The sequence below is a fragment of the Oryctolagus cuniculus genome, chromosome 14, assembly GCF_964237555.1.
Source record: "Oryctolagus cuniculus chromosome 14, mOryCun1.1, whole genome shotgun sequence".
Taxonomy (NCBI): domain Eukaryota; kingdom Metazoa; phylum Chordata; class Mammalia; order Lagomorpha; family Leporidae; genus Oryctolagus; species Oryctolagus cuniculus.
This window is the reverse complement of record NC_091445.1, coordinates 70,446,750-70,473,634: the sequence shown is the minus strand read 5'-3', so window position 1 is coordinate 70,473,634 and position 26,885 is coordinate 70,446,750. Positions and strand designations below refer to the sequence as shown.

Sequence of the window (26,885 nt, the reverse complement as noted above, 5' to 3'; positions counted from 1 at the left end):
TTATTTATAGTTGTATGTTTTGAACATGAAATAACACTTCTATAAAATTGACCACACATGCTCTAGAAATAGATATATGAATTCCTCATGGTATTAAAATAAAATGTTGTATCGCTTGGGTTTGTTGAGCAAGTCAATGCAGAGTGATATTATTCTCATTCACATTTTTTCGAAAGTCAAAAGAACCATTTTCTTCAGAAGGACAGAGTAAACAACGCTATGAGATGCCTTTTGTGGCTCAAATGAACTTCCCAATAAAAGTTTGGAAATTGATTCCATTCTCCAAAATAATGTAATACTGTACATTTTTTTGATTTATTTATTTATTTGAAAGAATATATTTATTTGAAAGAGAGAGTTCTTCCATTCACTGGTTCACGCCTCAGATGGTTGCAATGGCTGGAGCTGTGCCAATCCAAAGCCAGGAGCCAGGAGCTTCTTACAGGTCTCCCACGCAGGTGCAGGGGCCCAAGGACTTGAGCCTTCCTCCACTGCTGTCCCAGGCCACAGCAGGGAGCTGGATGGAAGTGGAGCAGCTGGGACTCAAACCAGTGCCCATGTGGGATTCTGGTGCTGCAGGCAATGGCTTTACCCACTACACCACAGAGCCGGCCCCATAATATTGTACATTTTTAATTAAACATTTAACCTGGTTTGGTGCTTAATAATGGGCACAATATAGAAACATTAATACCAAAAATAAGAACTCCAGGTCAAGCAGGAACAAGTGTTCAGGGAGTGTCAGTGCAAAAAGAAGGACTGTTGACATTCAGCTGATGGAGTGGTCCATAATACAAAATGTACTTTTTGACAACTATTTGATGAAAGGGAAGTAGGTGAAATTGCTTTTACATCGTTTATTGACCTCTAAATTACCTAAATGCTGAATCATGGCTCAAAGAATAAAAAATTATCTGAGATACAAGGTCTCCTGTATAAAAATCCAAAGCCCAGAATATATTTTCATAATATTCAGAAACCAAAAATAATACAGATAAATGCCTTGAGCTTATTTAGAGACAGAAAAGTTGTCTAAAAATTCTTCCAAACAACCGTCCAAATGGTTAATATAATCAAAATCTTGAAAAATACTAAAATATATAAGAAACCAAAGTATTTCTCCATAAAATATTGAGGATTTTTTAACAGAAGGCAGTGACAGTGTGGGGGTCTCTCCCTTTCCTCTATGCACCTAAAAGCAGGACAATTAATAAAGAAAAAAACCTTCTACTTTTCCTCTCCTATTATTTCCCTAAAAATAGATGCATACATTTCCCCTTGCTTATCAGTTCAGAGATGATACCAGAAGGATCTGAGAACAGATTTTAATTTCTTCCTGTGGTTTTCCTGCCTTTGAAAACACAGAACTACTAGTATTCCTGTATTGTCACTACTTTAACATTTATTACTCGTTACTTAATTACTGTTTAAGACTGAGTTCCAAGGCCCTGGGACTTTTTCCACATAATGTGCATTGCTTCCATTAATACACTTATTTCTTTTTCTCTTGTTAACCTGGCTTTGTTACAGAAGTGCCCCATATGTGAATTTATGAATGCTAAGGAAAATTATCTTTTTTTATCTTCTTCAAATTTGTTCTTCAATAATTACTGGCGAAATGTTGTTCTTGGCTGGCGCCACAGCTCACTAGGCTAATCCTCCGCCTGCGGCACTGGTACCCTGGGTTCTAGTTCGAGTTGGGGCACCGGATTCTGTCCCGGTTGCCCCTCTTCCAGGACAGCTCTCTGCTGTGGCCAGGGAGTGCGGTGGAGGATGGCCCAAGTGCTTGGGCCCTGCACCCCATGGGAGACCAGGAGAAGCACCTGGCTCCTGCCTTTGGATCAGCGCAATGCACTGGCCGCTGTGCGCCGGCCGTGGCGGCCATTGGAGGGTGAACCAATGGCAAAGGAAGATCTTTCTCTCTGTCTCTCTCTCTTACTGTCCAATCTGCCTGTCAAAATAAATAAATAAATAAATAAATAAACAAACAAACAAACAAAATGTTGTTCTAAATGAGAGGCAAAATGCTGGGGCCCCTCCCATGGGGTCCTAGAGTTCATGGTCACTTAACAAATATAGATTCTTAGTTGATCAGCCCTCACCCTGACTGTTGATAAGCAACTTGATATGTTATGCCTCTTAGTACTTTTTTGTTTGTTCTACTTAATACTTTTGGTTGAATACTGTAATCAATACACAATTATTCTTAAGTGCTGAAACTTAACTGAAAAGTGATTGCTGTTAAATATAAGAGTGGGAATAAAGGAGGGAAGAGATGTGCAATTCGGGACATGCTCAAGCTGACTTACCTCAAACGGTAGAGTTAGAAACATACCAGGGGATTCCAATTCAATCCCATCAAGGTGGCATGTACCAATGCCATCTCACTAGTCCCAGTGATCAATTTCTGTTCACAATTGGTCATAATGATAGGACTAAGAACCAAAGGGATCACAGAAACAAGAATAGTGTCTGCAAATACTAGCTGATAGAATAAGAAAGGGAGAGAATGATCCAACATGGGAATTGAGATACACAGCAGACCCATAGAATGGCAGATGTCCTAAACAGCACTCTGGCCTCAGAATCAGCCCTTAAGGCATGCGGATCCGGCTGAAAAGCCCATGACAGTATTTTAGGCATGGAAAGCTAAGACACTCTGGGGGGAAAAAAAAAAAAAAAACTAAATGAAAGATCTCCACGAGTGAGATCCCAGTGGAAAGAACGGGTCATCAAAGAAGGAGGTACCTTTCTCTGAAGGGAGGAGAGAACTTCCACTTTGACCATGGCCTTGTCTAAATATGATCAGTCAGTGAACTCAGGGGGCTTCCATAGCCTTGGCAGCTCATGAAAAGAGCCTAGGTTGATTACTGATGCCATAAACAAGAGTGTCAATTTGTTAAGTCAATAACAGGAGTCACTGGGCACTTACTCCTCATGTAGGATCTCTGTCCTTAGTGCGCTGTACATTGAGACTTAATGCTATAACTAGTACTCAAACAGTATTTTTCACTTTATGTTTCTGTGTGGGAGCAAACTGTTGAAATCTTTACTTCATGTATGCTAAACTGATCTTCTGTATATAAAGAGAAACGAAAATGAATCTTGATGTGAATGGAAGGGGAGAGGGAGTGGGAAGGGGCAGGGTTGTGGGTGGGAGGGACGTTATGGGAGGGAAGCCATTGTAATCCATAAGCTGTACTTTGGTAATTTATATTCATTAAATAAAAGTTTAAAAAAAAACAAATATAGATTCTGGTTATGTTTTTTAAAGATTTATTTACTAGAAAGTCAGAGATAGGGAGGGAAGGAGAGAGAGAGAGATCATCCAGAGAGATATTTTCCCTCAACTGGTTCACTCTCCAAAAAGGCTGCAATGGCTGAGACTGGGCCAGGCTGAACCCAGGAGCCAAATTACTCAGAGGTGTAACTGAAATAAAATATCCTCCCCCAAAAGAAATGCCTAAGAAAGTTGATAATGGAAATAAGCCTAACATTAGATAATCACAGAATCTAATTCTAAATTCAGAATTTAGAGTTGAATCATCCTCTGGCCAGTTAATAATGATCCTCATTATTAAACTTAGGGAGTTCAAATGTGTCTTGGTATATTGTTGTACAATAATCATTTAACTTTAACTGCTGTTGAACTAAAACAGGTAGACAATTGAGGATGTTGGAGGACTATGGAGGTAGATATTTATTTTGGTTATTAGGTTTAGGTGAAAGGCAAGTGAAGTCTGAGATTCTTTAATTAACATGTATAATGAAAGCCATGAGATCTCCTTGGCAGTGTATTAAAAGACTCTGATCCCCTACAGCTGGAAAAGAGAAAAAAATACTGAAAATCTGGCTCAAAGTTTAATTTTCAACTAAAGCAAGAAGATTATGCCAAGATCTTGATCCTGATTGGGAAAAGAACACTGAAAGTTGGCAGAGATATGCTGGTTTTACACTGAAACGTTTGAATCTTTAGATTTTCCAAATCATTCTATGCCTGCAGAAGTGTCCCATTCCTCCATACTGAAGGTACAGCTTCCTTTGCTTTGAGATGATGAGAGACCTCTGTCTTCTACAAACATATGGTGCATACATTATCACTGTCTATTCTCCCATCTTTTTTCTTCCATTGGAATTGGTCAGAAGTTCAATGACTAGGAACAATCACTACATTATATGGTCAGAAAATTGTTGGATTGTACAAGACCGAAAAGGAATTAATTATACACTGAGGAGCTACAGGATATAGTCATTAGATACTCTCAGGTTAGGAAAGTATATATGACTGCTGCAACAAAGTGTTGGAAAATAAAATTGGATAAAAGAAAAGATTATTAAAAAGAGATGTGTTTCATATCATCAAGATTCCCCAGCAGAGACCTTGGGGGGCATTACTAACATACACTGGAATGGTTGTTGGAAACTTAGAGAAAGTAATGAACCACACTGATAAAGAAATGTCACAGCTGACACAGAAGATAGTGGAAGAAGGGATCAGAGTAGAGTGACTATACCATGTGAGGTTGGAAAACCCACAGGCTGATCTGTTCTCCAGGGAGAATTGGTATCCTTAATAGTAATGAGATTAATGAACAGTAAACTATCAGAAACCTTTTGGGTACAACCATTCTACAGAGCAGCAACTTCAAAGAGGCAACCAGAGGAACAGAAACACACAAAACTGTGCAGAAGATTAACGAGTGTTCTGCACTAAAGAGCATGATCAGCAGGGATTTATCAGGATATTTCTCTAACAATAAAATAAAATCAAATATTCATGGATAAGACACTGCTATAGTTTGAGTATGATATGGCTTTGAAACTCATACAGAGCTCCAAATCCCAAAGCCATTGGTTAATGGTACTAAGAGACTAGAAACTTAATCCAATTAGTGGCATTCAGATTAGTCCTAGTGAGAGTTTCTTAAATCATTGAGGGTGTGCCCTCAGAAGTTTATTCTCAAGGGGAACTTGGTTATGAAAGCTAAGTTGGGCCTAGCTCCTCCCTTTGCTTACTGGATCACTATATGATCATTCCTCTGCCATTGTCAATCTCTGGCCTCACCACATGGCCAAATTAATGGGACCCACCTAAGTGTGGACAGTGGATCACCACAACCACAAGCTGCAAGAAACATCCTGCCTGCATATGTATCCTATTTCCAGTATTTGGTTTTAGTGATACAAAGGAAACTTTTTAGATGGAGGATGATTTCAGCTACATCAAAGTCAGAATGTTTTTTTTTTTTAACCTGGTTTCATTCTTGACCCAGTTCATGTTGTCGCTCCCCCTCTTCATGGAGGAACAACACTAAACCCTGCCTAGGCTTCATATCCGAGTCACGGCACCATTATGTCGCTCCCCCTCTTCGTGGAGGAACGACACAGGACCCTGCGCTGTTCTTTTGTCTGCTCGGCCCTCCCCGGGTTTGCTGCTGGTTCTTCCCGGGTTGGCTACCGACCCTTCCACCTCCGTGGAAGGGCGGTTCCCCCTAGCCACTTTTCCCCACTTCCGCGGGGGAGCGGCACACCGCTGGCCGGCTCTCTCGGGGGCTGCACAGGTGTTCCTTCAGATAGATGTTCCCCTTAGATGTTCCTGGTGCATGTTGTCTCTCTCCTCCTTTATAGTCCTCTTCCACCAATCCCAACTCTGCTGCCCACACGCCGAGTACGCTGCTCTCCTCCAATCAGGAGCAGGTCCCACAGTCTATTGGTTGAACTGGAGGCATCTGTGTAGAAGCTGTTTCCTCCTCTCCCAGCGCCATATTGTGGGAGAGCAGATGCATAGAATAAGTCTTAATTCCAGTAACTTAGTCTAGTCCGAGTTGCTCCCAGTTGCTCCCCACACATGTATCTGAAACTCATTGATAGAAGAGAAGACTGGGTCCGTAGGGGCTTCATGGCAAGTAGCAACCAAGGTAGGTATGTAAGATAATGATTTTTTCAGATCTTCTTCAAAATAACCCATTGCCTTTCACAAGTAACCTTTGAGTACAGGATCTAAGATGACGCTGATAACAAGGAACCTGTCTCAGGTTCAGCTTGGCAGTTTAGTTTGTCTACAGAACTATCTGCTTGTCATCTTTCTTGTCCGCTAATATATAATTGAAATGGACGTACTGAGTGATTGGCAGAAACACCACATTATTTCCTCAACCTTTTACATGAGTGAGGAATATAAAACCTGCAAATTCATCTGGTCTGGCTCTGCCAATGCAGCAACAGATGGGACACAAAATTTAATGTATCTATAGCATCTAATTTTTAAATTGATAATTTTGTATGGCTTGTGAATGATGCTATAAATACACAAAAGAGCATTGGCAAGAAAAAGTTTTCCACCCTTGCTTGGGGTAAGAGCTATGCAGTAATGGTGAAGATCAAGTGTAATCTTTGAAATTGACCCCCATGCCTATACAACTAAGTCAATTAAAATTTTCTCTAAAAGTATTTCATCACAGGAGTAACAAAGATTTATGTCACTTTTTAATAAAGTTTTATTTATTTATTTGAAAGGGAGAGTAACAGAGAAAGAGGGTGAGAAAGAGAAATCATCCATCCACTTTTTAGCTTCTCAGATGCCCACAACAGCCAGGACTGGGCCAAGATGACACAAGAAGCCTGCAAATACATCTGTGTCTTCCATGTGTGTGGCAGGAACCTGCCAACTTGGATCATCACCTGCTGCCACACAGAGGTGTGAGCAGGAAGCTGGATAGGAGATAGGACTTGACCCCCAGCACTGCCTGAGCACTGGCTTAACCCACTGTATCAAAATGCCTGTTCTTCATGTCAGTTTTAAAAACCTGATGTGTTTGTGGTCCTCAGCCCCATTTATTTAGCTCACCAAAAAGTGTAAAATAAATATCATAAACTCTGCTGAATTATAGTCTTAATTTTCCTTATCTCATGTGAATTCATGCATCAAAAAAGTAGTATGCTCATTTTAATTGATGATGTAATTTAGCTAGATTGCATATTTGTAAAATGAATTTAGCCAGAGAACATTTTTTCACTTATTTTGGGTTACATTCTCTTCGAGGTAGGTTGACTATAATATTGTTCAATAATATCTTCTACCTTTCTACAATGTCTTGATTTTCAGTTGTTTTTCCCTTTTAGTCTTTCTTTCATTTGAAGTACTTATTAATTTCTTACTATATTCTTCCCTATTCCACTCATTTGAAAAATCATTTTTATCACTAATTTTCCTACTCTGTTTCTATTTACAAACTATATACACGTGCACAGAATGTCCTTCTTATTTATCCCTTGAAGGAATGATTGAACCTATGACAATATAATTCCAGAAGAGGAAATCAATATTATAGGGCATATGTGCAAACTAATATACTGTCAAAATAAATCTACATACTATTCCATAACTTTAGTTGTTAATTTTGTTTTGATGACAGATTTTAAGTGATAATGCACGTATCCATATTACTTGCGGATGTTTGCCAAAATATGAAGTTCAACCTTATCCACTGGTGATGCTGGAGAAATCACCAAGCAAAGTATTAGTTCACCTTATAAATATCAAACCATATCTTATATTTAAGATTCTGCAATATTGTGCTGTCCATTCATTCTCTAGATTAGGATGAAAACATACTTTATTTTCTATCTTATAGTAAGTGTAGTTTTTTTGAATTTTGTTTTTGGTTCGGTTTTGATGCCATTTTATATGCCTGAGTTATTAATAATTGCAAATATTGTGAAAAGAACAACTGTTATCCAATTGAATAGCTTTTTAACTCTGAAAATGATAGAACCACAAAAAATAGACAGTTCAATGGCTTACAAATCATGTGAAAATGGTCAAGTCTGTATACCTGAATTTCTGTAATTACTATGACTCTAATCCTTTTAAAATTAAATAACTTAGAAATATAAGATGATTTCCTAAGTATATTAGTGATAGAGAGAAAAATGCAATTCTTGTAAGATGAACCTGAGGAACCCAATTAAACTTTTAGAACTGCAAACACAATTCTGAATAAAGCTGAAGATTTTTCCCTGATTACTAATGAGAAACCTTCTGAGTGATTTTGCCAAAAGGTTATTTGTTAATTAGAACTGTGTTGAACTCTATGTGATTCAGAAATGAAAAGAATTGCTGTTCCATTAGAATACATTCAAGAACAGCAATTACAGAACCACTGAGCAGCCATCATTAGGTGATGACTCTGAATACACAGAATTTTGTATGCAACTGACTTTTCATAGTAAAAAGGTATCCCCTTTATAAGTCTGAATATAAAAAGAATCTTTCCAAAGGAGTATCTCCTTTTATCTTGTTTTTATGCAAGCCTAAAATTTGTAAATAAAGGAAACTCTCAAAATACAATATCATCAGTTTTGTTGGAAAATAAATTTTTTGAGAACAGATGTTCTTTTTGTCTATAAGAAAAATTAATGCTGTGATTGGAGAATTTTCTTTAACTTGGAAGCACCTATTTATTTTAATATCTAATAACTTTTCATTTTTTAAACTGCAACTTGTGCTTAAAACCCTGACACTGATAAGTACAGAATAGCAAAAGGGAGAAGTCCCATTGACACCTACTTATAGGTTTATGTCAAGGAATCCTGTAATTTCTCAAGACTGTTAAGAATGAAAGTTGCATCATTTACTCTGTTTTTCCATCAATGAGATCATCTTTGAAAATATATTTATAATTGGGAATTTTCATAAGCAAAAGAATATTCTGTATCCAATTCATGGGTGGAAATTTTGACTGTAATGTGACTACATTTGGGTGTAAGACTTTTCAGGAATGTGTTTGGGCAGGGCCATAAAGGACCGATGTCCTTATGAATGAGACACCAGGAGTACACGCACTCAAAGAAAGGCCCTGGGGAAAAATGTCAGAAAGGTAGCTCTCTTCAAGCCAGGAAGAGGGGCTGCAGGATTAGCCAATACTGCTGTCACCTTGGTCCTAAGCTTCCAGTTTTAAGAACAGTAGAGTCGTACTTTGGAAATTTATATTCATTAAATAAAAGATAAAAAAAAAAAAAGAACAGTAGAAAACAAAAATGAAAATGAAGACAAAACAAAACAAAAACAAATCTTTTATTTAAGCCATCCATTTTGTTGTATTCTGTTATGACATCCAAAGTAGCATAATACAGATTTAAATTAAAAAATTCATATTTCTGTGTTAATTGTTCAATGGAAGTGAGTTTAAAGAGATTTTTGGGGGCTGAATATTCTTATGCATTGGAGAAGTAACAAGTTTTATTACTGTGGGTACTCACCCAACAAGGCACTGCTCCAGCACTGGCAGCTGTCACAGATGTATTCAAAGTGTCCACCTCCAATATTCTTTTTCCTCCTGACAGCTTTGCTTTGATTAAGGTGGCCACAAGGCTTTGATCAAAGCACCCATCCCATTCAATTGAACAAAAATATTTGCCAAATTCTCTGCTTGAAATTGTTTTAATAGAGGTAAGAAAAAAAAAAACAAGAAAATTCTGTTTTCTGTATAGTGTTGCTCTATAAGACTTGTCCTTGAGAATGATGGTGAACCCATTGGTAGGGGTAAGCATTTCATAGTCTATGTCGGTTGTTGGCAACACGACTTGAAGAGACAGTGATTTAAGTCCCTTGTGCTTATGAGTTGGAAACAGCTCATGATAGTTGTCAACATTTCCTTCAGATATTTGGCTGTATTTTTAATGCTAATTCTTGGCAAAATAGAACACAGTAAAACTAGATGTTTTGCCAAGCACTAGATCTACTTCATCTGTACAAAGACTGCAAAATTTTGCCCAAGTAAGATTTAACATTTCACATAAATTCTTCACTCTAACAAAAGTGCAGCAGCCATTGCTGTTTTTTAAAAATGAGTCCTATAGTAGGGAATCATCTTGCAGAGTGTAACAGTGAACATAATAGATAAACACAAATATCTAATTGGATGGAAATTCTACCTATATTCGTATTTATGAAAATGGAAGCTAATTACATAGCTTCCTATTTTCTATTCTGTTCCAATGTGGACACATCAACCATTCTGGAAGGAATAACATCATAAGATTACAGTATTGCTTAATACGTTTTTCTCTGATCAAAGCAAAATCATTTATAACTGTATATAGCTTTACTACTTATCTATATCCTAGGTAACAATACTCTAGTGATCTGAAATACTTTTGGAGTGTACTCCTACAAGCATAATTGCCTATTTAAAACATTTACTAAGCTGTCAAAAAAGTTGACATCAATAGGGAGATTGGGAATTTTTTAAAGAAGACTTCCTTAGAATTCTTGCCTTGAGTCATAGTGTGAGCGTGGTCAAATAAAGGAAACATGTTTGTGGTTTATCTGTTGCTGTGATACAGAACAGATCTATATAGTCCTGCTTGTGATTTCTGATGATTAATAAGATTAAATCTTGGATATTAAATGTATTTTTGCCGCTCAATGCTCTTCTCAGAAAAATACACAATGCTGCACTATCTTTTCCTTGTTAGCCCTCCTCAATTTAGAGGTCAGAATAGACTTCTTTTCTAGGCAAAGAGTTTACCCCCAACCCTACCATTTATTTTAACCTCACTTAAGAGCTTTGTTCTTTTTCAGTAGGGAAGAACCAAGGTAACAATCAAATATGATAAATAAATCCAGATCATTAAATATGATGTTCCAAATGTCACTTTGTCTCCTTCAAGTGAATGAGACCATTAAGTTCTTCACAATAAGATAATGGTAGACTTTATTCATTGTATAAGCATTGCTCATGAAAGATAGTCTCTATATCTTTGGCCCAGTAATAAAACTTAAAATATAACATAATACATTTTCAATAATCTTCTCTAGACCATAGCATGATTTATACATTCATTAAATTGACAAAAAGTTTTACTGCATCATCTAAAAATTACTATTTGAAAAAATAACCTTGATGGGGAGAGTGGAGGAGGCAAATTTCATGACCTTTTCATTTTCAACTGCCAAAAGGAAATTGTGAGAAACTCAAGTAGATTGACAATCTCATAAATACAATGAGTATGTGCTATTTTATAAGTGTCTCTCTACCATATTTAGTGAAAACAATGCATGAGTTCTCCTTGGACTATATAATATCATGTTGTATACATTGAATAGATTTAACCTTTATTTGTCAATTAAATATTTTAAAATAAAAATTACTTTTGAATGAATGAGGAAATGAAAGATTATTGTACATAGCCATTTTCATCAGACTGTAAAATAATTCTCTAACCATGTAGTTTTTTGCTTTGTGCTTAATATATACTTGAAAAGATATTTTTACTCCACCTCAGGTGTCTTAGAATGAACATGATCCTATATCATACCCAGATGTGAGCATTCTATAGTAAGGCAAGAGGCCTTGAATTATTTATTTATATATTTCCTACTTTTTCTATTTTCAACATTTTATTGTAGTTACTACATATTTATTATTACTTTCAAATATTTAAATGAAAAATGCTTCATCATGAAGTACTCCTTTTGCCAAAGTTTAGATTTCTAGTTTTGGTGGAGCTTGAAATATGCAGAATAACTAGCAATTAAAAATGCAGATTCTTCTAAAATTATAATTTTAACTGTCTTGCTGGGCAGGGATTCAAGGAACTTTTATGAAAATCTAAGTGCATTTGGTTATACACTTTTTCCACAAGAGATGATCCAAATGTTCCTTAAGCTGTTCAAGGTTATCAGACACCTAAAATGTTTAAAATCATCACTCTAATATCCACTATTAATTCAGTGAACTTGATAAATTTTTTTGGAGAAAGACTTTTTTTGTGACATTAACACAGAAAGCTAACCAAAGTCATGCAAAGCACCACTCAGTGTTTTTAATAGCCACAATATTGAGCAAGATATATTCCACTGACATTTTTTTTTCTCTTTCACACAAGGGAAAAAATATTTTGAAACAAAAGTTACTTCTTCCATTAATAGATTTCCCTGTGGGCCAAAATATGGATTCTAATGATTTCTTTGGAATACCTATTAAAGATAGACTGAGAAGTAGTGACACTTGGTCTACTGTTTTTTTGGTTTTTTTTTCCCCAGTCTTTTGGATGACCTCTAGCCACTACCATCTGTAGACTGCCAGAATGAAGCTATGTCAATTGGAAAAAGATTGCTATTTGGACCACCTTTGTAAAAGCTTAGTAAAATATTCTAACCATCTAATATTTTTAGAAGGCAAGTCACTAGAGAGTTGTGATTATGCTCATATGAACTAGATTACATCTGCTTCAGTTATACTATAATATTCTGCAGAAGAAAAAAGGTTGAGTGAGATGGTTTTGGCATTTAATCTGGACTTGGCTAGTCAGGAAGGCTAAAGGGCAATATTTGCACTTGATTTATTGGAAACTTGATTTTTCTCTCTCTGCCTTGCACCTGAGTAATTCTCACTTTCAAGGTTACAGATAATTACAGGGCAGTACCATGTTGTGCAGGAAAATGAATTTAACATTTGAGAAGATAATTAAACTTAAGAAAATTATTTTAAAAAATTGTGGCTCTTGGTTTTTCTAGAGGTAAAGCATAAATAAGGCAACTGTTCATGTGGATCTGGTTACTTGCTAATACTAAAGAAATATAAAGCTGAACATGATTGGTCATCAAACAAGCAGACCATAGACTCTTAAAGAACTAATACAACATGTGCTAGAAAGAAAGGAAGCAAGTTAAAGGTAAAACCACAGTCTACATATTGCAAGGGAACAACTGAGGGAGCAACTATTAGTTTTGGTGACAAATAGAATGAAAAAGACTTCACAAAGGCCATAATACTTGAATTGGAAATGAGTAGAACTTCATTAAAATTCCTCTTTTAAAAAAATCAGAGGCAAGTGTAACAAAATCTTTCAACAAATAGAATAAACTGTCAAAAATAGACAAACACCAGAAAAAATTCTACTGTGACAATGTACATCTCATATCATGAGTGACTATGGACGTGAAATATACACTGTTCCACAATTATGGTTGACCTGAATTATAGTTGGGATTGTGAGTTTTTATATTATGAGGGAAATGCCTCAGTCCTTTAAGTTAAAATCTGGAACCAGAGGGTGCTCCCAAAGTCTACAGTCTGGTGAGATGTCCAGGTGTTAGAAATTAGGCTGGCTGAAAGCTGATGGAATTGTTGTACTTTACTTTGTACAATCAAAACTCTTTTCATTAAATTGTAGGGAAAATATTTCTGAGATGAAGGCTTAGGGGAGATATGTTAAGAAGTCACACAGAAGTACAGGTGTTGTGGAGCATTTGGATGCTGGGGACAATGCATCCCATAATGCAGTGCCTGTTTGAGATGCAGCTGCTTGGCTTCTGATGGAGCTCACCGGCAATGCGCCTGAGAAGCAATGGAAGATTGCTCAAGTACCTGATTTCCTGCCACCCATGTGGGAGACCCAGATGGAGTTCCTAGCTCCTGGCTTCACCCTGGGCCAGTCCTAGTTTTTGGGGCCATTTGAGGAGTGAATCACCAGATGAAAGATCTCTCTTTCTCCTCTGTCACTCTGTTGAAAGGCAATTGAGACAAGGGCTGTAAGAAATCATCAAATCAATTGACTTTTAGAGATTACCTTTTAGGTACTCATTAGTTATCACAGATCAGGAAGAACATATGGTATTCGTCTTGTTGGGATCGGCTTATTTCCCTAAGTATAATGTTTTCCAATTTCACCCATATTGTTTCAAACGACAGGATTCCCTTTTTTTTTAGTTCTGTGTAGTATTCCATTGGGTACATGTCCCATAATTTCCTTATCCAGTCTTCAGTTGATGGACATCCGGGTTGATTCTGTACCTTACCTATTATGAAGTGAGTTGCAATGAACATGGGGGTGCAGAGAATGCTTTCACATGCTGTTTCGTTTGAACAGGCTCAGTGACTCTGCCTTCCGTGCCCTTTACATGAAGAGGATGTCTGCACCACACAGGCTCAAGAGAAATGGAATTCCCAGGTGAAGCAACAGCCCATGGGAAAGTGCACAGCCTCACAACACCTGTTCCAGGCCAGATGCTATTTGGGAGAAATGGCAAGAAAAAAGGGTGACAAAAGGAGTTGAATTCAAATGTAAATGAACTGGAATGCGGTATGAAAGGAATAATGTCCTGTAGTCTAAAAGTTATTAATATTTTGTGTATAAGATGATGGGATTTGTGTTTCAGTATTGTCACTCCAGTGCCTACTTCATGGACAGATTATTGTGGAAACAAAACACCAGAGGCCGGTTGGAGGGTAAAGAGGTTTGATACAAAGAAAGTAAATTTAGGAGATAACACTGCTGTGAAAATGAAAGAATGGCTTTAAGTGGCATTTTGTAGGTCATACGAAAAGACTTGGTTTCTAATTTTCCACTCAAAAGAGTGGCTGGACTCAATAGTAAATCAAAGTTGATAGCTTGGGTAGTTGGAAATACAGTGGTGTCATTACTGAAACCACGAGCCCCTAAGAAAGGAAGAGGAGATTTGGGGAGGAAAGTGATGGGTTACTCAGATTTTACATACATTGACTGACGTGTGCTCATGAAAACTTCAGTAGGGGCTATCCAAAAGGCTGTGGTTGATTTCAAAGGCTTAACTTAACAGAAGTTTGCTTCTTCCTGATACTGACTTCCTGATGACGACTTCAAAATAAGCCTTCCTGAGCAATGGACACTTCTTTTGCAAGCACTCATGGAGGAAATTAGGCTCATTCCAAGTTACTTTCAACCATAGTAGCTGAAGTCACTAGATTGGCCCGCATAATCCCTGTATCAAGGAAAATCCTGAAGCATCAGTGTAGGAAGTTATTAAGGTCTCTGCCTGGAGGCAGTGCAGAAGTAGAAACCACTTCCATTCACATGCTATTAGCTGGAATTAAGTAACCCAGAAGAGTTTTGTCTTGAGTCCTTATGTAAGCTACAGGACAGCTCTGAGTTAATTGGAACAAATCAGAGCCAGAAAATGGTATGTAAGCCTCACTCTTTCTGGAGTAGAAGATTTAATATTTTAGCATTTGCATGGGTTTGTAGTGCAATGTTTCTGCATTTTTTATCATACCATTTGGAAATAATTGACTTTCCAAATAAAGTATGTTCTTTAACACCAAGTGACATAAATCATTGCTATACTTGGTCAGTTTCAGTAGGAACTCAATTATTGCCCTGCTTGATTCTGTATTATTATACAATTTGAAATGCAAGACTTTATAATTCAGGTGATAGCTAGATTTTTCAGGAAAGACAAGAAAAACAGAATAAGACCCTTTCATTTTAGTGTGTAATGGTATTTCATTCACATTAGCTAAATAATATGGTTCTCCACATATACAAATTTCAGATTTCATGTGGCAGGGAATAATTTTTCATAGAGCAAAAGAACTTGCAGGGTTGTTTTTGTTTAGTTGTCTTTATTCTCAGATTGATGCAGACACTTGATTATTAATATCAGTCACTTAATTTATAGAAAAGAACTCAAATTTGTAAAACAGCATCAAGAACTCAAATGCATCTGGCAAGTTACTCAGAATTCAGTATTATGATAAAATTGGAATGTGAATATTTAACAACAAACATAAGCACTGAATAATACACATAGTAATGCTAGAATCCATCTTAAGAAATTTGTGTTCCTGCTTAAACATTTCCAAACATTTTGAAACTTTATTATTACTATTCTTATTTTATTGGGTTGGACAATAGGACATTGCTACCATCCAACCATTTTGGAGACATAAAAATGAAAAATATCGTATGATTCAACCTAATACCTATGGCAGATGCACAAGTCACTGATTCAAAATCACAGCTTGGTAAAAGGATAAAGTTAGATCTGAACTCAATGGCCAATTTTTCTGTTATACAATATACTCAATCACTTTATACATATATATAATATATACACATATATACACATACATATATTATATAGATGTATACATACAGACAAAAATATATATTATGTATACATACTTAAAATGCATTTATATATGTATATCCAAATGTATATAAAATATATATACACTTCTGTGTGTGTGTATTCATTTATTTATTTTTAGGAATATGGCACAACACTAAGTCTTATTGAAGAAGTCCAAATACATGGATAGATAGATAGGCAAAATTTTACTTTCTGAACTTTAATCCTGAACTTTATCTTTTAAAAATATATTTTTTGGCCGGCACCATGGCTCACTAGGCTAATCCTCCACCTGTGGCACCGGCACTCTGGGTTCTAGTCCCGGTTGGGGCGCCTGTTCTGTGCCGGTTGCTCCTCTTCCAGTCCAGCTCTCTGCCGTGGCCTGGGAATGCAGTGGAGGATGGCCCAAGTGCTTGGGCCCTGCACCGGCATGGGAGACCAGGAGGAAGCACCTGGCTCCTGGCTTCGGATCGGTGCAGCGCACCAGCCGTAGCAGCCATTTGGGGGGGTGAACCAACGGAGGAAGACCTTTCTCTCTGTCTCTATCTCTCACTGTCTAACTCTGCCTGTCAAAAATAAATAAATAAAATAAATTTATTTTTAAGATGTATTTATTTATATATTTATTTATCTGAAAGAGTTTCAGAGTTAGGGACAGGAGACACACACACACACACACAGATCTTCCATCTGCTGGTTCACTTCCTAAATGGCCACAACAGCCAGGGTTAGGCCAGGCCAAAGCCAGAAGCCAGAAGCTTCTTTCAAGTCTCCCACATGGGTGCAGAGGCCCAAATACTTGAGCTATCTTCCTCTGCTTTCCCAGGTACATTGTAATTGGAGCAGCTGGGACATTAACTGGAACCCATATTGGATGCTGGCAGTACAGACAGTGGCTTAACCCGTTTTACCACAGAGCCGGCCTCTCATTATTTATTTGAGTGTCAGAAAGATAGTGACAAAGGAGACAGGTGCACAGAGAGAGAGCTCCATCCACTGGTTTACTCCTCAAATGGTGAGGACTGGGCAGGAGGTGGGAACTCAATCCAGGTCTTCCATTTAAGGGGCAGGAACCAAAATGCTTAAGCCAACACCTGCTGTCTCCCCTGGCACACATCATCAGGAAACTGGAATTCTAATGCAAGCACTCTAATAGAAGACATGGTTGTTCTAAGGGGCAGTTTAACCACTAGGCCAGGCACCTGTCCTGAAAAGCTGTTCACCATTTGTCATACCTGCAGTCAATATTTACCTCCCACTTGTGCAATGGGCTTTAATTTGTTTTTCTTTGAGCAGACACTTAAATTGATGGGTGACCTCACCATTTCAAAAAAGAATTCTATTTTTATGCACTCCTCTCAAGTCTTATTTTCACTATGGAGCATCTTCCCTGAGAACAATAAGTACAGTGGATTCACAGCTGTTTGGACAGCTTTTCTATCCACCAGTAGATCTCAGGAAGCCCATTACTTGTTGTCATACAAAGACCAATCTAAAACTAATGGGAATTTACAACAGAGTCTCTGATAGTTTCTTTATATTAGTATGTATAAGGTGATACTCCACCATGTATAAGGTGATACTCAGTTAAGACAAAAGAAAAAGAAAACGTTGTGGCCTCCCAATGTTTGATGCTATTTTTATTTATTATTTTTATTATTATTTATTTTATGCTTATTTTATCAAGCATATGCAGCATGGAGATAGGGATTTCTTTTTTTAAATTTTTTGAAGATTTATTTAATTTGCTTGAAAGGCAGAATTACAGAGAGAGAGAGAGAGAGAGAGGTAGACTCAGAGAGAGAGAGAGCCTCATCTACCAGTTCACTCCACAAATGGCCACAGTAGCCAGGGCTCGGCTGGACTAAAACCATGAGCCAGGAACTTAATCTGGGTCTCCCACATGGGTGGCAGGGGTCCAAGCACTTGTACCATCCTCTGTTGCCTTCCCAGGTGCATTAGCAAGGAGCTGTATTGCAAGTGGAACAGCCAGAAACCAAACAAGTAGCCATATGTGATGCTGGCATTGCAAGCAACAGCTTAACATGCTATGTCACAATGCCAGCCCGGATGGGGATTTCTTGACAAGTTAGAGTTCCTGAAGGCATGGAAACAGAGAAAGGATTAGAAGGCCTTTTTAGTAAAATAATAACAGAAAACTTCCCTAATTTGAGAAAGAAAGGGACATCCAAGTACAGGAAGCACATAGAACTCCTAATAGACATGACCAAAAAAGATCTTTACCACAACACATTGCAATCAAACTCTCCATAGAAAAACATGAAGATTCTAAAATGTGCACAAAAGTAATGCCAGCTGTCTTTCAGAGGCTCTCCAATTAGACTCACAGCTGACTTAAGAGAAGCCCTACAGGCTAAGAGAGAATGGTGAGATATATTCCAAGTTTTGGGGGAAAAAGACTGTCAACACAGAATACTACACTCTGCAAAGCTCTCATTTGTGAATGAAGGTGAAATAAAGACCTTCCATAACAAACAGAAATTGAATTTGTCACCACCCATCAAGTTTTGCAAAAAATGTTAAGGATGTGCTGCACACAGAAACACAGAAACATGGTCATCATTACAAAAGAAAAAAAAAATAAAGGAAGAAAATCTCCCAGTAAAAGTACAAAGGAAATCCAAAGTAAAAAATAGGATTATTTATGGAAAAAGGGCAGGGTAAAGTCGTTACTTATCAATAGTCACTTTGAATATAAACGGCCTCAACTCTCCAGCTAAAAGACACAGACTGGCTGAATGGATTAAAAATCAAAACCCATCTATATGCTGGCTACAAGAAACATCTTACCAACAAAGATGCATGCAGACTGAAAGTGAGGATGGAAAAAGTTATTCCATGCTAACAGAGGCCAAAAATGAGCTGGTGTAGCCATCCTAATATCAGACAAAATGGAGACAGAGTTGAGGTGGGGAGAGAGAGAGGGAGAGATCTTCTATCTACCTGTTCATTCCCCAAATGGCAGTGATGGCCAGGACCAGGACAGGAAAAGCCAAAAATCTGGAACTCTGTTGTTTGGGTATCCCACCTGTGTAATAGGAACCCAAGTACTTGAGACATCCTTTGCTGCTTTCCTGGGCACATTAGCAGTGAGTTGGATTGGAAGTGGAGCAGCCAGGATTCAAACTTACTCTCATATGGAATGGAGTCCTTACAGGTGGCCACCCACTATGCCAGCAATGCTGAATTAATAAGAGAATTTAGAACTATAATCTGCAGATACACCTTCTTTAGTTTCATATGGTCACTAAATTTCTTCTGATGAGAACTTCAAAGAGAATATCAGTGTGATCTGCATCTTATGTATCATGAATTTTATGTGGGAAACAAGAATAGAAGCATGTGTATTTCTCGCTTTTTTCAGCCTACAAAGAAACACAAGTCCTGAGGACTATGCTGTTGACTTTTTGGAGCAGAGATGGGATTGCAAATGGGTGAAACAGATTAGTAGGAGAAATGGCATGGAAAACCCACTTCAGAGAAAGAGTGAAAAAAAGAGGAAAGGAAAGAAAGACAGGATGTCTAATTAAGCAGTGTCAAGACAAATAGAACTTCATGAGAAAGAAGAAATGGCCAGAAGATTCTAGGATGTTAAAGATGTTTCAGGGCTGGTGCTGTGGTGTAGTGGGTAAAGCTGACACCTGCAGTGCCGGCATCCCACATGGGTGCCTATTCCAGTCCTGGCTGCTCCACTTCTGATCAGCTCTCTGCTATGGTCTTGGAAAGCAGTGGAAGATGGTCCAAGTCCTTGGACCCCTGCACCCCCATGGGAGACCTGGAAGAAGTTCCTGGCTCCTGGCTTCGGATTGCCGTAGCTCTGGCTGTTGTGGCCATTTGGAGAGTAAATCAGTGGATGGAAGACTTCTCTCTCTCTCTCTCTCCTCTCCTTCTCTCTCTGTGTAACTCTGACTTTCAAATAAATAAATAAATAAATCTTAAAAAAGAGAGAGATGCTTCTACACAGGACAGTTTTGCCAAGCGGTTAAGAGAGCAGTTTGGATAAGTGCATCTCATATAGGAGTATCTGTGTTTGACAACTGACTCCAGTTCCTGATTTGAGATTTCTGCTGTGGAAGACCCTGGGAGGTACCATGTTCAGGTCCTTGTGTCCCTGCCACCCACAGGGAGATTTGAATTTAGCTGTTTGGACCCATATTGGCTCAGCTATTGTTACCATTTTGAGGGTGAAACAGCAGATGAATCTCTCTCGATCTCTCTCTGTCTCTGCCTCTGTCTCTGTTTCTCTTTCTCTCTTCCTCCTTCCACCCCCCCACACCCCTCCAGTAAGTAAATAAAAATTTAAAAATTTAAAAATTTTTTAAAAAGCCTCCAATATCCTGAAGAGATTTGATTACTATTTAAGGTTTGTTGTTTTAGTTTAATACAAGACAGTGCTAAGGGAGATTTGGAGGTAAAACTAGAAAGGTAGTTCTATTCAGCTTACATGTAGGCACACACATTCCACTTTGAGTACCTATTTAGTACTTGCTATGTAGTTCATGTTGTGCTGTGGGTACAGGTATCCTCTATCATGGAGTGCCTAGATCTAACGCCCTTATTGAAAGAATAATTTCTGGATTTGCTAAAATCCCAATGGTGAAAAATCTAGTGATACCCATTCCCAATTCTATAGTGACATCATCTCTAATAATTAAACCCAGTCACACAGCTTGTGAAGTTCAAGTAACGGGGATATTACATTTCCAGCAACGTCAGGCTAGCTGACATCTCCCTCCTCTCAGCCCTCTCTCAGTAGCTGCAGGTGTGCTCTTTGTAACTCACCTCTAGTCTGTGCTGAATGCTCATGTCATGATTTCTGTAGCCCTTGTGCTGCATGCTCCATGTGTATCTGCTCAGATGCCCATAGTTAGGTGTGCAGACTCAGGTCCTGCCTCTGATTTTTCTCTATGGGAAGCAAAAATCTGTAGTGTTTTCCTTTGAGGCTAGAGGACTAGTTGCTCAGCATGACCTCATTAATGGAGGCCTTTACTTTGTCCTTTGATGCTAAAGGTGACATAGTTGTGGCTGTGGTGATTCACCCAGAAACTGGATCTGAGAACTCTGGCAAGTTCTATTGTCTGTGTTGATTAGGTTCACTGCATACAGAAAGTACAGTGTAAGACTCATCTCTAGAGCAACATACCCCTAAGAGCCCAAGACCAGGCAGGTAACTGATGAATTGAGGTCAAACATAAAGAATCACTAGTACACTGCCTTTCATCCACCTGTTTCCTCTCAAATATACTCCCCCCACCCTCCACATCCATACTATAATGTCTGGCCAATGGAAGGCATTGACCAAAGACTGGCAGGAAATATAGGTGGTAATTCTGAGTATTTCTCTTCCAGTCTATTTTATATGAGCTCCTAGTGATATCGGACTGCTTATTAATAATTTTCAATATTAATAACCCTGTGGTTCTTGCCACTTATTCAGAGAAGAATTCTGAATACTGTCTCAGATAGACCAGGCAACATGGTAAGTTTTTAAGGATTTTATTCAGTGAGAGAAATGCACAGGGAAGTGAGGGCTTTATTTAGGGGAGAAAGAGAGGTCTAGAAGTTAAGTTGGGTTCATACCAGACAGAGAACAGGTCAGGAGCCACATAGAAAAAGCATTCAGGCAGGAGAGCAGAGAGCAGGTGGCCCAATGGCCACATGCAACAAGGGGAAAGAAACAAGGGCTGGGCCCACCAAGGTCCAGGTCTTTATCTACCCCCAAAGTGGGAGTGGTTATATAGTCTGATTGGTGGGTGGGCATCCAGGTGAGGTCAGGAAGGGTGTGAGATCACACATGGGGCGTGGTCTTTCAGCTCACAAACCTAATCGATTTTATCCTATCTGCCTGCCTGTATCACTAAGGCTCCTCTGTGGCTGCAGTGTCTTCTTAACAGATGTGCAGTGGTGCCAACTCTCACCAGGAGGCCAACTCCTACCTGAGAATGGCTTCCTCCCTTTGTCAACCTTGCCTTAGGGTGATAGCAGCTCCTAACATGGCTAATATCACTGCTGCTTCACCAGGTTTTCTTGTTCTTCAGCTTTTCATCCCTATAAAGACAAGACATACATGTACTCTGCTTAAATACTATTTTGAACTATATGAAATTGCTCATGTTGAACTAAATCTGATTGGCAAAATGGGCAATTACCTATAGTTTAACCAAACGTCCAGGGATTTTCTCTTTTCTATCTGGATCTTAAATAAAACACACTCCCAAGTTAGGTCAGTAAGAATAGTGCTGTCAGCAGAGCAGAGTAAAACTTGGGAAAGGTTAAAAAAGAAAATAGAATTTAAACTATAATTTTAAAGATGAGTGTGAGCACTAAACAGAAAACAGATTTGGGAAAGACCAAGATTATGACACATTATGTTTGGACCAAAAAAAAAAAAAACCAGCTTTTTGTGGTTCTAATTCATAACTTAAATGAACAGATGGCAAAGTGGATATCAGAAAACCAAAGAATTAGTTAGCTAGAGCTGTTGTAACAAATCACCACTACAGGGCAACTTTATAACCACAGAAGTCCATTGTCTCACAGTTCTGGTAATTAGAATTAGAAGATCAGTATTCACAATACTGATTTCCTTCTCAATCTGTTAGGAAGAATCTATTCTATGTATAGTGGTTTACAACCAAGTTTAGGTGTTCCTTGGCTTGTAGATGCATCATTTCTGGCTTCATGCTCACATGGTGCTCTGTGTGTGTGTGTGTCTGTCTGCATCCAAATGTCCTCTTTTTATCATGATGATACTGGAGTAGGGCTTACCTTAATGACTTATTATAACTTAATGACCTCTATACAGACTATTTCTAGGGACAGGTGCTGTGGTACTTCAAAATTAAGCTGCCACATGGGTTGCCTTCATCCCATACTGAAGTGCCTGGTTCATGACCAGGCTACTCTGCACTTCCAATTCAGCACCCTACTAACACTCCTGGGAGGCAGCATATTGTGGTAAAAGTACTGAAGTTCTTGCCATGTGGGGGATCTGAATATCATTCTTGGATCCTGATTTTGGCCTGGCTTATCCCTGGCTGTAGAGGGCATTTAGGGAGTGAACCAGCAGATAAAATATGTCTCTTTCTCTCTGTCTTCCTTTCCATCTCTCTCTACCACGCTGCCTTTCAAATACAGATACAAGTATTGTTCAAATAGACTATATCTAAATAAGATCATATTCTGAAATCTGACATTAGGGCTTTAATGTATGAAGCTGGCGGTATATAATTAAATCATGACAAACCATTATGAGACTTTGCATAACTCAAGGAAATAATACATAATTACAAGTAGGATATGGATAGAAACTGATATTTAAACTGAAAGTTAACTGGTGGTACAAATTGAATATGGGGCAAGAAAATAGAAAATGTTGACATGAAATGTTTTCAAGGATACCTGGAAGATGGTAAGGCCTATCGCTGAAGAGGAAACAGAAGAGAAAGTTCAAGGGCTGGTGATGTGGTGTAGTGGGTAGAGCTGCCACCTGCAGTGCCAGCATCCCATATGGGCACTGGTTCCAGTCCTGGCTGCTCCATTTCTGATCCAGCTCTCTGCTGTTGCCTAGGAAAGCAGTAGAAGATGGCCCAAGTCTTTGGGACCCTGCACTTGTGTGGGAGACCCAGAAGAAGCTCCAGGCTCCTGGCTTCAGATCCACCCAGCTCTGACCATTGCTGTCATTTGGGGAGTGAATCAGCAGATGGAAGACCTTATCTCTTCCTCTGCTTCTGCCTCTCAATAACTCTGACTTTCAAATAAATAAATAAATCTTGACAGAAAGAAAGCTCATTGGATTTCTTGTTTTCTTTGAGAGATAGGTATTGAGGGTATGTAATATGTCTGGGTTTTTATATATTGAACTTGAGGAACATATAGAACACTTAACTGGAGACATCTAGCAGGTCATGAAAATTTTGAGCTTGAAAGTCTGCAGTTAGAATTCCTGATTTAGGGGCCGGCGCCGTGGCTCACTTGGCTAATCCTCCGCCTGCGGCGCCAGCATCCCATATGGGCGGCAGGTTCTATTCCCAGTTGCTCCTCTTCCAGTCCAGCTCTCTGCTGTGGCCCGGGAAGGCAGTGGAGGATGGCCCAAGTGCTTGGACACCTGCGTCGGAGACCAGGAAGAAGTACCTGGATCCTGGCTTTGGATCGGCGTAGCTCTGGCAGTTGCGGCTATTTGGGGGATGAACCAATGGAAGGAAGACCTTTCTCTCTGTCTCTCTCTCTCTCTCTCTCACTGTCTAACTCTATCTGTCAAATAAAAAAAATGAATAAAAAAGAATTCCTGATTTAACTCCCATCTCACAACCTTACATTGTGATTTTTGAATTGAGTGCTTTTTCTAAGATGCTTTTTCTTTCCCTGTAAAATGTGAATGTTAACAGTGTTCCAAAGGGTTGTTGGAGGATTGGAGACATTACCACCTAGAACAGTTTAGTGCCTGACAATACAAAAGTGCTTAATTTTTAGTAGTTGTTGTCATGGTTGCTATTACTAGCCTTACCAATATTGGTATTGTCAGCAACTAGAGAATAAGGTGGAAAAGTATATAACATCCCACACAACAGAAGGGGGATAGTTAATATAAGAAAAACAAAGGTTTAATAGAAATTTTAGAAGCAAGGTATATTCTGTTGTATCTTTTATACAAGACAATACAAGGTCAGACAGGTTTATTTTGTTACAAAAATGTTTTCAATCAATGCATAACTTCTTTATATTCGTTTTTCATGAACATTTTTGAAGACTTGCACTGATAACAGTGGTGAAACTTTTTAAAGCCTCTACGTCTATTTGAATACACAGACAAGAAAGCTGGAACACTAGAAAAATAAATAAAATGCACTAGGATTGCAATTCACAGCACCCATTTACACAATGTAAGAATGTACATGAGTTGAGTATGAGCATCTGTCCATTAAAGACAATAAAATGACAAGTGCAATTGAATGGTATTTGACAAAGATGCTCCTCTCCCTCAATATTCTGGAGCATAATTTAAAAAATTTTGTAGCATTAAGTTCTGTACTCTTAAAACTACTATAAACTTTAGCATTCACTCTGCTTAATGCTTTCCAAAGGAAGCCTGATTGTAAAAGCTATTTTAGTGGGAGAACAGGGAAAGTTGAAGGGAAGCAATTATTTGTTTGACACAACTGTGTTTAATTGACAAATACATTACACGTTAAGAATAGTAAGAGCAGTTTGGAACAATCTGAGACAGATGATAAGAATTTAAAGATGGAATGGTACCTCAGAGAATATCCTACCCCTACACTTTATTTATGAAGAAAATCTCAGAGTCTTAAGTGACATTTTTATGAAGTCATAGTGACCTAATGGCAGACTAGAGACAAGAAACTCTGTCTTCTGATTCTGAGACTGTTATTGTTATTCATTCCATTATATCATGCTGACTGAATAAAGAGAGATTTAGCATAAAATTAACATCTGGTCCTGAATTTATTATGTTTAATGCTCCCTTTCCAATGGAGAGGAGAATAGGGTCTCAAATTTCCTCTTTCATATTCATTACAGGATCTCCTAAAACAGTCCATTTGAGTATGAAAAGTGAAATGACTTCGGTTCCTGCAAAGGAGCCAGGGTAAAGGAGAGAAGCACTGGATGCTTGGCTGTGCCTCACTAAAAACCCAAATTGGCATCATTTTTCCACCCAAGTGCAGCTAGCATGATATTTCAGGGAAGGGACTGAGGCAAGAAGGGAGAAGGCAGGGAGAGGCCAGGGATAGAGGGAGAAGCTAGCAATCTTGCTAAATTAGATGTGTTTTTACTCATGCTTTGCATTTAATTAAAATGATATGGTGATTCACAGCAATTCACATGAGTTAAAAATAATATTGGCAGGGGCCGCGTTTGTGGTATAGCAGGTTAAGCTGCTGCCTGTGATGCCATCCTCCAATATGGGTGCCAGTACGAGACCCAGTTGATCCACTTCCAATCCAGCTCCCAGCTAATATGCCTGGGAAAGTGCCAGAGGATGGCCCAGGTGCTTGGGTCCCTTCATCCTGTTGTGCAAGACACAAAAGAAGCTCCTGGCTTTAGCCAGACCCAGCGCTGGCCATTGCAGACATTTGGGAAATGAACCAGTAGATCAAAGATCTCTCTCTTTCTCTGAATCTTCTTTTCTCTATCTGTAACTCTCATTTTCAAATAAAAAATTTTAAAGAAAAAAATAAATCAACTAATGAAGTAATTAATTAAATTATTCCCATATTCCTGAGGTCTCTGAGGCAAAAACAAAAACAAAATTGCAAAGCACACATAGAAAAACCATTACCCAAATAATATATAACAATATATAATATCATACAACTCAGTACCTTGAGCATATTTTGCTTTAAAAGTGAAAACTTAGAACTTTAATCCATTTCTATTGTTTTCAGTTCTGCTCTTCCCAGTATTTCCAAGGTTTCTGCTCCTGATGCTGATTTTATTCTCTTATCCTTGTTGATAATGAACGTATTTATTGTACTGGATCTACTGATGCTAAGAACTGACACTTGGTAAGTAGAAGCCATATTTTTCTGTACTTTTACCAACAGGTAGGACAATCAACAGTTTCTGAGCTGTCTGCCTGTAGCCAGCAACACGAGTGTCTTCTGTATGTTCTGAATCTATTGTATCGATGAGAAAGATGGAGGTGGAGCAAGTGACTTTCCTATGTGCTTTAGAAGTGACGAAGTTTTCTAACAGAGTCTGCCAACCAAAAACTGGCACTTTTCCCATCATATCTCAAAGCTGCTGTCACTAGTGATTTACTGGAGTGACCAGATTTATGTATAAATTCATATACTTGACTTTTGATAATTGTTACTATTTATTTGCTTCTGAAAAATGGGAAAAATTACATGAAATCACAAACTTCTTAGTATAGGATCTATTAAAATAATTGTGCTGATTGTTATGTTGACCAATTGTCATCACTTCTGTACAAAATTGTTGC

General features: G+C 38.3%; 1 long non-coding RNA gene across 4 annotated transcripts in view; it reads left to right on the top strand.

Annotated features, from left to right (window-relative positions):
* The window catches only part of LOC127492742 (uncharacterized), a 114,800-nt gene that overhangs the window by 39,232 nt on the left and 48,683 nt on the right, over positions 1-26,885 (top strand). For all 4 annotated transcript variants that reach the window (XR_011382147.1, XR_007922460.2, XR_011382146.1 and 1 more), the window contains exon 3: positions 26,326-26,445. This is a non-coding gene — a long non-coding RNA (uncharacterized lncRNA). The remainder of the gene's footprint in view (positions 1-26,325; positions 26,446-26,885) is intronic.